Raw genomic sequence first — 10,000 nt, forward strand, 5'->3', positions numbered from 1 at the left:
GGAAGGGATGGCTCGCCTGGAAAAGTAGTAGCGGCTGGGCACGACGTACTGTGGGACAGCCAATGCCATCAGGCTTTTAAAACTCTACGTCTCCACCAGACGGAATGACAGCATTTCAAAGGTCAGTAATTTTGAAATGCTGGCATTCAGGGCCAGGGATCGAGGGTGGGTAGGGGGGTACTTTCTCTTCCGCTCCAGTGTTTGGGAGATAGAGAGCTGAATGCTTCCATGGGACATTGTGGAGATGTTTGGGGACCCAGGTGGTAGTGTTGCTTGCCGGTCCTCTAATTGAGGGGGGCAGGTGGCACTGTCACTACAGAGGTGGATGAAGAGGCCGAGAGGCCCGAGACTGATGCAGAAGAGGAAGCAGGAGGAGCCAGAGACCTTTCTTGGATTTTGAGGTGTCTACTCCACTGCAGCTCGTGCTTTGCACTTAGATGCCTGGTCATGCAGGTTGTGCTCAGGTTGAGAACGTTTATGCCTTGCTTCAGGCTCTGATTGCACAACGTGCAAACCACGCGTGTCTTGTCATCAGCACATTGTGTGAAGAACTGCCACGCTAGGGAACACCTTGGACCTGGCTTTGGTGTGCTCGGTCCCTTGCTGCGTTAGGCAGTAGCAGGCGTACTGTCTAGGGGACAGACGCTCTGCTTTGGCACCCTGCTCCTTCTTCTGCTGTGCTGGTGGCTCTGTGCAACCACCGCCTCTTTCTCCGAACTACATGGGTCACCTGCATGAGGTTGATTCCATGTCGGGTCGAGGACCTCATCGTCCTCCACATCATCTTCCACCCAGTATTTACCACTGCCCTCCTTGTCGGTCTGCACAATTGCAAAAGCACCAGTTGGAAACTGTGTTTCATCATCATCCAAGACGTGTTGTGATGGTCCCCCCATTGAAATATAAGTGGTTGGGCATCGGTGCACTCAATCTCTTCCACTTCTGGGGCTGGGCTAGGTGGATGGCCCTGGGAACACATGCTAACAGACTCATCAAAAAGAAGAAGATACTGCTGCATGATTTGGGGCTCAGACTGCTTGGCTGATTTGCAAGGGGGTGAGGTGAAAGACTGATGGTGGACATCGGCTGCAGGCGCCAACTCTGAACTTTCAGCACAAGACTGGTTGGAAAACAATGTGAAGGAACTGGAGGCACTGTCAGCAACCCAATCTACTACCGCCTGTTCTGCTCCTGGCCTCAACATTCGTTGAGCTGGATTAGGCCCGATCAAATACTGCTGCAGGCTCTGTCGGCTACTCGCAGCTGAGAAAGGTGTTTCACTTGTGCGTGTAGCTGGCACAGATCGACCACGTCCTCTCCCTGTAACAGGAGCTCCACCAGCAGCACCACGACCGCGTCCACGTCCCTTATTTGACGTTTTCCTCATATTTCTCAAATGTAGGATCTTGCCCTAAATGGGTGTTTTTTAAATACAACAATAGTGTAATATGCTGTAATATGCAGAGATTCACCTATATAATTCTTTCCCTATAGCAAGAAGCAGGAACATAGCCCTAAACAATGTACTGCACAGACAGTATCTCACAGGGGACAGGTGGAGTGCTGGTGAAATAGGCAGAGATTCACCTATATAATTCTGTCCCTATAGCAAGAAGCAGGAACCTAGCCCTAAACAATGTACTGCACAGACAGTATATCAGAGGGGACAGGTAGAGTTCTGGTGAAATATGCAGAGATTCACCTATATATTTCTCGACATATAGCAAGAAGCAGGAACCTAGCCCTAAACAATGTACTGCACAGGTGGTGGCAGGTGCAGTGCTGGTGAAGTATACAGAGAGTCACCTATAGATTGCTGTCCATATAGGAAATCGCTGGAACCTCTCCCTAAACTATGTACTGGACACACACAGTATATCACAGGGGACAGGTGCAGTGCTGGTGAAATATACAGAGAGTCACCTATAGATTGCTGTCCCTACAGGAAATAGCTGGAACCTCTCCCTAAACTATGTACTGGACACACACAGTATATCACAGGTGGTGGCAGGTGCAGTGCTGGTGAAATATACAGAGAGTCACCTATAGATTGCTGTCCCTATAGGAAATAGCTGGAACCTCTCCCTAAACTATGTACTGGACACACACAGTATATCACAGGTGGTGGCAGGTGCAGTACTGGTGAAATGTACAGAGAGTCACCTATAGATTGCTGTCCCTATAGGAAATAGCTGGAACCTCTCCCTAAACTATGTACTGGACACACACAGTATATCACAGGTGGTGGTAGGTGCAGTGCTAGTGAAGTATACAGAGAGTCACCTATAGATTGCTGTCCCTATAGGAAATAGCTGAAACCTCTCCCTAAACTATGTACTGGACACACACAGTATATCACAGGTGGTGGCAGGTGCAGTGCTGGTGAAGTATACAGAGAGTCACCTATAGATTGCTGTCCATATAGGAAATCGCTGGAACCTCTCCCTAAACTATGTACTGGACACACACAGTATATCACAGGTGGTGGCAGGTGCAGTGCTGGTGAAATATACAGAGAGTCACCTATAGATTTCTGTCGCTATAGGAAATAGCTGGAACCTCTCCCTAAACTATGTACTGGACACACACAGTATATCACAGGTGGTGGAAGGTGCAGTGCTGGTGAAAAATACAGAGTCACCTATAGATTTCTGTCCCTATAGGAAATAGCTGGAACCTCTCCCTAAACTATGTACTGGACGCACACAGTATATCACAGGTGGTGGCAGGTGCAGTGCTGGTGAAATATACAGAGAGTCACCTATAGATTGCTGTCCATATAGGAAATTGCTGGAACCTCTCCCTAAACTATGTACTGGACACACACAGTATATCACAGGTGGTGGTAGGTGCAGTGCTAGTGAAATATACAGATAGTCACCTATAGATTTCTGTCGCTATAGGAAATAGCTGGAACCTCTCCCTAAACTATGTACTGGACACACACAGTATATCACAGGTGGTGACAGGTGCAGTGCTGGTGAAATATACAGAGAGTCACCTATAGATTTCTGTCCCTATAGGAAATAGCTGGAACCTCTCCCTAAACTATAAGATCTCACAGAAATAAACAGTGCTTGTGTAGATTTCTGAAGCAGGATACACCTATCTGACACTGTCCCTCAATCAACAGCAGCCTGTCCCTATAGCAAATAGCTGAAAAAAATTCCTAAACTATAAGATGCAGATCTCACAGAAATAAACAGTGCTTGTGTAGATTTCTGAAGCAGGATACACCTCTCTGACACTGTCCCTCAATCAACAGCAGCCTGTCCCTATAGCAAATAGCTGAAAAAAAAATCCTAAACTATTAGATGCAGATCTCACAGAAATAAAGAGTGCTTGTGTAGATTTCTGAAGCAGGATACACCTCTCTGACACTGTCCATCAATCAACAGCAGCCTGTCCCTATAGCAAATAGCTGAAAAAAATCTTAAACTATTAGATGCAGATCTCACAGAAATAAAGAGTGCTTGTGTAGATTTCTGAAGCAGGATACACCTCTCTGACACTGTCCCTCAATCAACAGCAGACTGTCCCTATAGCAAATAGCTGGAACCTCTCACTAAACTATTAGATGCAGATCTCACAGAAATAAAGAGTGCTTGTGTAGATTTCTGAAGCAGGATACACCTCTCTGACACTGTCCCTTAATCAGCAGCAGCCTCTCCCTACACTTGCTAATGCAGAGTGACGACTGTGCTGTGTGCCCCTATCTGATATAGAGGCTGGTCACATGCTGGGTCACATGCTGCACTGGCCAATCACAGCCATGCCATTAGTAGGCATCGCTGGGATGGCTTCCTAGTCACACTAGTAAAACAAATGGCGATTGGCTGCCGTGCAGCGCGCCATAAAATAGCCGAACTCTGAACCCAAACTTTTTCCAATTATTCGGGTTCGGGAGCAAAAAAAAAACCAAAGTCCGTACCAAACCAGAACTTTACAGTTCGGGTTCGCTCAACCCTAGTTGTGAACCCTTGTGTTTTTTCACCTTAAAGCATCCTAAGCATTAAGGTGAAAAAACTACTGACACTGACCGGCCCCCCAGCCCCCCCCCTGTTTTATTTATCCCTGTCCGGGGTTCTCGGTTCTTGATTGGATAGATTGATAGCAGCGCAGCCATTGACTCCCAATCCAATGACGCGAGCGCCGGGAGGATCTTTTGTCTGTTTTCTGCACACATACTGAATTTAGTGGTCAAGGGTGCAATCTCAGTGGAGATAAACACTGGGGGGGGGGGGGGATTGTTTTTGGCCATAATATGGAATTTTTAAAATGTAAAAAAATTCAATAAACAGACACGTTACTTACCGTTTTAAAACATTAAAAAATTAGCCCAATTTTTTGTATAATGTGAAAGATGATGTTACGCAGAGTAAACAGATACCTAACATGTCACGCTTCAAAATTGCACATGCTCGTGGAATGGTGCCAAAGTTCGGTACCTAAAAATCCTCATAGGCGACGCTTTTTACAGGTTACATGTTTTGAGTTACAGAGGAGGTCTAGTGCTAGAATTATTGCTCTCGCTCTGACGTTTGTGGCAATACCTCACATGTGTGGTTTGAACGCTGTTAACATATGTGGCCACGACTTATGTATGCGTTGGTTTCTGCAAGCAGGGACAGGGGCGCTTTAAAAAAAAAAATATTACTAATTTTACTTTTATTTTCTACTTTTACACTTTATTTTATCACTTTTATTCCTAATACAAGGAATGTAAACATCCCTTGTAATAGAAATAGTGCGTGACAGGTCCTCTTTACAGTCAGATCTGGGGTCAATAAGTCCCCAGATCTCACCTCTAGGTTTGGAAGCCTAAAATAAAAAATAAAAAAACATCCTGGCTTCCCAGCCGAGGCGGTGGCATTTTTTCCAATGCAGAGACCGGGCATGATGTCAAAAAATTGCACCCAACCTCTGAACAATCATAGAGACTTCGGGGACCATCTGGCCAGTCGAAAATCTCTATGGTTAGCATCTGGTGCCGGTTGGTCCCTTCACCGGCTCGCCAATGTCAGGGGTGAGCCAGGAAAAGCACCGGAGGGCGGCGGGAGGGTGGGAACGTCCCGCTGCCTTTAAGAATGATTAAGCGGCTGAACAGCCGCTATGATCATTCTTATGGTAAAGGGAATCGCTGGCTCTAAAATAAGATATTTGAATGATGCCTGTATCTGCAGGTATCATTCAGACACCACCGCTCAAAGTCCACAACGTCATATTACACACGTTACGAGGGTGGCAAGCTGTTTGAAGAAACTGATCTTTTTTTTTTTTAGGGTAACAAGCACTTTACCAGACCTACAATTCAACACTCCCACAAAATATAAGTAGTGTAAACTTCCAATGTAAAGGAATAATAGAATATAATGCCAATTGGAGGGCATTGTTATTTGTCAGACATGAAAGTAAACTGATAATGATTAATAGACATTCTATCTATACTATCCCTGCTCTTTACTCTGCATTACTGGATAAAGTCTTTACAATTATTAGACAGTCAAGTCGGCACACAGTGCAACCTGAATATGTTTGTTGTATCACCTGTCAGAGCATTAGAAAGGCACGGAGCAAACAAAGTTTGGGGGAGGGGCCGCATGACAGGGAGGGACTGGCCGTGACAATAGGCTAACAGCAGGTTAGGGGCGTGGTTTGCCGGCTAGAAAGGCGGGGGTGATAGAACGTGCTGGCTTGGAGGAAGTGACGTGGGTCACTCCTCCATCTTAGCACACGGAGAAGCTTCTTGGTGTGTGTGCTCCGGGTGTAATGGCGGCCGTTGCGGAGCTAATAGCGCAATTGCGCGCTGCTGCGTCCGCTCAGGGAGCAGATTGGGTCAGGGAGCAGGTGTCTGCAGCGTTGGATGCGCCGGCCGCAACACCCGACGGGGGGGTAAATCATCCGCGCGCTCGGCGGTCCAGGCCTCCGGAGCGGTACAGTCCGGAGCCTTCCCCAGGAGCTGACCGGCAAATACGGAAACCCGCCAGGGGCCCTCAGGCTCCATCCTCGCAGCGGTCTCAAGCTGGGCCCTCGGGGGGGGCCGGGAGGAATCCGCGTCGCAGACGTGGCTCTGCTGTGGGGGGGTCTAATAGCCCGCCTGGGCCTCCCCCCCCTACCCGTCGGAGATGCCCAGACAGCGCGGCCGAGACTGCGGTGGGCGGTCGTGGCAGTCGTGCGGCCCGGCGAGATGTTTCCAGCCAGCGGGCCAGTGGCCGGTCTCCCGCAGCGGCCAGGGGCCCGGCAACGCCAGAGGAGAGGTCGGAGCGGAGCGTGGGGGCGACGAGGCGTGAAGGAGGTGGTCGCACAGCGGAGGCCCGGGGGCGGTCGCGGAGTCCATCGGTGGAGGTCGCAGGCGGGTCTGGTGTTCCGGCACAGAGGGGTCGAAGTGCAGTGCAATGCAGGCTGCCGGCAACCTTGTCACGGCAGTCCGGGGTCCAACCGAGAGCTGTTTCGCCTGCAGTGAGTGAGGTCCGATCGGAGGGGGAGCTGTCCGGGTCAGAGAGCGACAACGATCCGGGACAACGGTCAGCGGTGGATTCCATTCCGGCAGCGCGTGGACCTAGTCCAAGGCAGCCCGGTAAGTCACATTCTACATCTATTTGTGGGATTTGTTGGTGCAGAGTAGTGTAGGGGGGGACTCTAGTACGGATAAGGCTCAGGTGGTGGGGGGTACGGCCACGGGCGGGTCAGTTGCAGGTGGCGAGGCACAGGATTTATGGGCCGGGTTGCGGGACTTGGTCCAGAGGTTTGAGCCGGTGGCTGGCAGTACGCCCTCTCCTGCGGTGGCGTGGTCCCCGCAGGGGGGGGGTCCGCTCTGATGACTGGGAGTCCGGTGGTAGTGACAGTGGGGCAGGAGGGCACAAGTGCGGGGACGGCGTCAACGGCCGGGGTTGCGACGGCAAGTGGGTCGGGGACGTCTGCGCCAGGGACGGTGCCGGAGGCGGGGAGTGAGAAGAGGGACGCCATTAGGTTGGCTGACGCCGCGCAGAGTGAAATGTACATCTGCTTTGAGGCTACCCTGGGGGCTCATCTGAAGCCTGAGGTTAGGGAGAAGATTTGGAAGGGGAGTATGTGGAGATTTTCACCTTACTTCCCCTGGAAAAATTCAATCTGACCAGATTGAAACCGGAATTGAACAAGAAAGAGGACGAGGAAAGACAGCGGTATCGATTGATCCCCCGCACGTTTTCCAATTGGTTGCAGGCATTTGCAATTTTGGCCTGCGTAGTGGGGAGAAAGCTCCGGAACACTGTACGGGTTTGTTTATCTACTTGGAGGCCATCAGGTCGGCGCACCAGACGTATGGAGGCACGGCGTGGTTACAGTATGATGAGCAGTTCCATCAACGGATGGCTTTCAGACCTACGCTGCGCTGGAATCAGAAGGACATTAACCTGTGGATGACGTTGATGACAGCGGCGCGGGCCCCGCAGCAGTTTTTTCAGGGGGGGGTCGGGGGTGCAGCTGCCTCAGGACAACCGACCGAAAAACGATGGGGCTTTTGTTGGCAGTTTAATGAAGGAACTTGCAAGTATGGCACGAACTGCCGATTTAAGCACACTTGTTCAGGGTGCGGAGGCACCCAGGCATTGGCAAAATGCTTCAAGCGCACCAAGAACCGTCCCGGAGAGTCTGGGGGAAAAGGGGGTGACCCCGGTGCAGGTGGGAAGGATGCTTCCCTTCCTCAATAGATACCCTGATAGACGCGCAGCAAAGTTATTGGAGGACGGCTTTGCCAGCGGGTTTAGGATTCCATGTTCCATTTCGGTAGTCCCCCAGAAGCAAAGAACTTGAGGTCAGCAGCCCTGCATTCTTCGGTGGTTTCGGAGAAACTCAACAAGGAAGTGCGTTTGGGGAGGATGGCTGGGCCGTTTGCTACGGCTCCGGTTGACGACCTAATCGTGTCCCCGTTGGGGGTGGTCCCCAAAAAAGAACCGGGCAAGTTCCGGTTGATACATCATTTGTCATTTCCGAAGGGTGGCTCGGTCAACGACGCCATCGCACCCGAGGATTGCACGATGTCGTATACATCATTTGATGCTGCGGTTTCAAGGGTGCGCAGGTGTGGCCGGGGCGCCCTCATGGCAAAGGCGGATGTGGAATCGGCGTTTCGATTGTTGCCGGTTCACCCGGACAGCTTGCGATTGTTGGGATGCTGGTGGGATGGGGCATACTATGTGGATCGTTGTTTGCCCATGGGTTGCTCCATCTCTTGCGCGCTGTTCGAGACGTTCAGTTCCTTTCTGGAGTGGGTAGTGCGCGATGTTTCGGGGCTTAGCTCCATCATCCATTACCTGGATGATTTCTTGTGTGTTGGCCAGCCGGGGGGGAACACATGCTCAGTGTTGTTGGGCACGTTGCAGTACGTGTCGGACCGTTTCGGGGTTCCCCTGGCACCTGAGAAGACGGAGGGCTCCACGACATCCCTCGTTTTCTTGGGTATTGTGTTGGATTCGATAAAGATGGAGTGTCGACTACCGGAGGATAAGCTGGAGGCGTTGAAGGCAGAGGTTACGGGGATGATTGGGCTGCGGAAGATTCAGTTGCGCAGGATGCAGTCGCTGTTGGGGAAGCTCAACTTCGCCTGCAGGATTATCCCCATGGGCAGGGTGTTTTGCCGCAGGCTGTCGGGAGCGACAGCCAGTGTGCGGAACCCGACACACTTCGTGACGCTCACTGCGGAGCACAGAGCCGATTTGAGGGTCTGGCACGAGTTCCTGGGATCCTTTAATGGTCGAACTTTGTGGCTGTCTGGGCCTGTGAGCAACTTTGACTTGGAGTTGTTTACGGACGCTGCGGGCTCTACGGGTTATGGAGCGTTTTGCCAAGGTAAGTGGAGCGCGGAGGCTTGGCCAATTAGGTGGAAAGAGGAAGGTTTCTTGAAGAATCTGGTGCTCCTGGAGCTCTTCCCGATTGTGGTGGCGCTGGAACTGTGGGGTGAGTTGTTGCGGAATTCGAAAGTGCGCTTCAATTGCGATAACTTAGGGGTGGTACAGGTGGTGAACTGCATGTCGGCGGCATCCCCGCCGGTGGTGAGTTTACTACGGCATTTGGTGCTACGTTGCTTGCACTTAAATGTATACATGTATGCTGTGCACCTTCCGGGGGTCGAGAACACTTTGGCTGACGCTTTGTCTCGTTTTCAGTGGGACAGGTTCCGGGAGTTGGCACCAGCAGCGGAGCAACACGGAGTTCCCTGTCCCGATTGGATGTGGGACATTGTTTTGACAGCGCAGCAAGGTGGATCCAGCGGTCGGTGAGTGGGGCTACGTGGAAAGCCTACTCCAAGGTATGGAAAGAGTGGATGGAGCTGGCTCTGGGACTGGGGATCGCCCCGGTCGGGCCGGAGGCTGGCATCGCTGTGCTGTATTTTCTTACTTTGAAAATGGAGCAAGGGGTGTCGGTGTCGGCGATCGATCGGGTGTTATCAGGTTTGACCTTTTTCTTCAAGTGGCACGGGATGACGGACCATACGAAGGAATTTTGGGTGAGGCAGACGGTAAAAGGGTACAGGAAGGGCAGGAAGGCTGCGGATCACCGTCGGCCGGTGTCGTTTGGGCTGCTGCGGAACCTCTTTTTGCAGTTACCAGCAGTGTGTTCAACGGCATATGAGTGTGCATTGTTCAAGGCCGCCTTTGCGCTGGCCTTTTTCGGGGCGCTCAGGGTGGGTGAGTTGGTCAGTTCCTCACGAGGGGTGCAAGGTGGTTTGTTGGTCCAGGATGTGGAGATTTCGAACGGGGTGTTAGGAGTTTGGGTGCGCAGGTCAAAGACGGACCAAGGGGTAGGGCATGCGGCTCCAGTTGTTTAGTGTTCCTGGAGCGGAAATTTGTCCTATACGGGCGGTGGAAGCTTTTCGTTCCATGCGTCCTGGACTGGCAGGGTCCTTCTTAATGCATCAGGATGGGTCGGCGCTGTCCAAATTTCAGTTTGTGGCGGTTTTCCGGAGATGTTTGAGGGAGACGGGGTATGACCCGAGAGATTATGCAGCGCATTCATTCCG

Source organism: Rana temporaria, chromosome 1 (genome assembly GCF_905171775.1).
Source record: "Rana temporaria chromosome 1, aRanTem1.1, whole genome shotgun sequence".
NCBI lineage: Eukaryota > Metazoa > Chordata > Amphibia > Anura > Ranidae > Rana > Rana temporaria.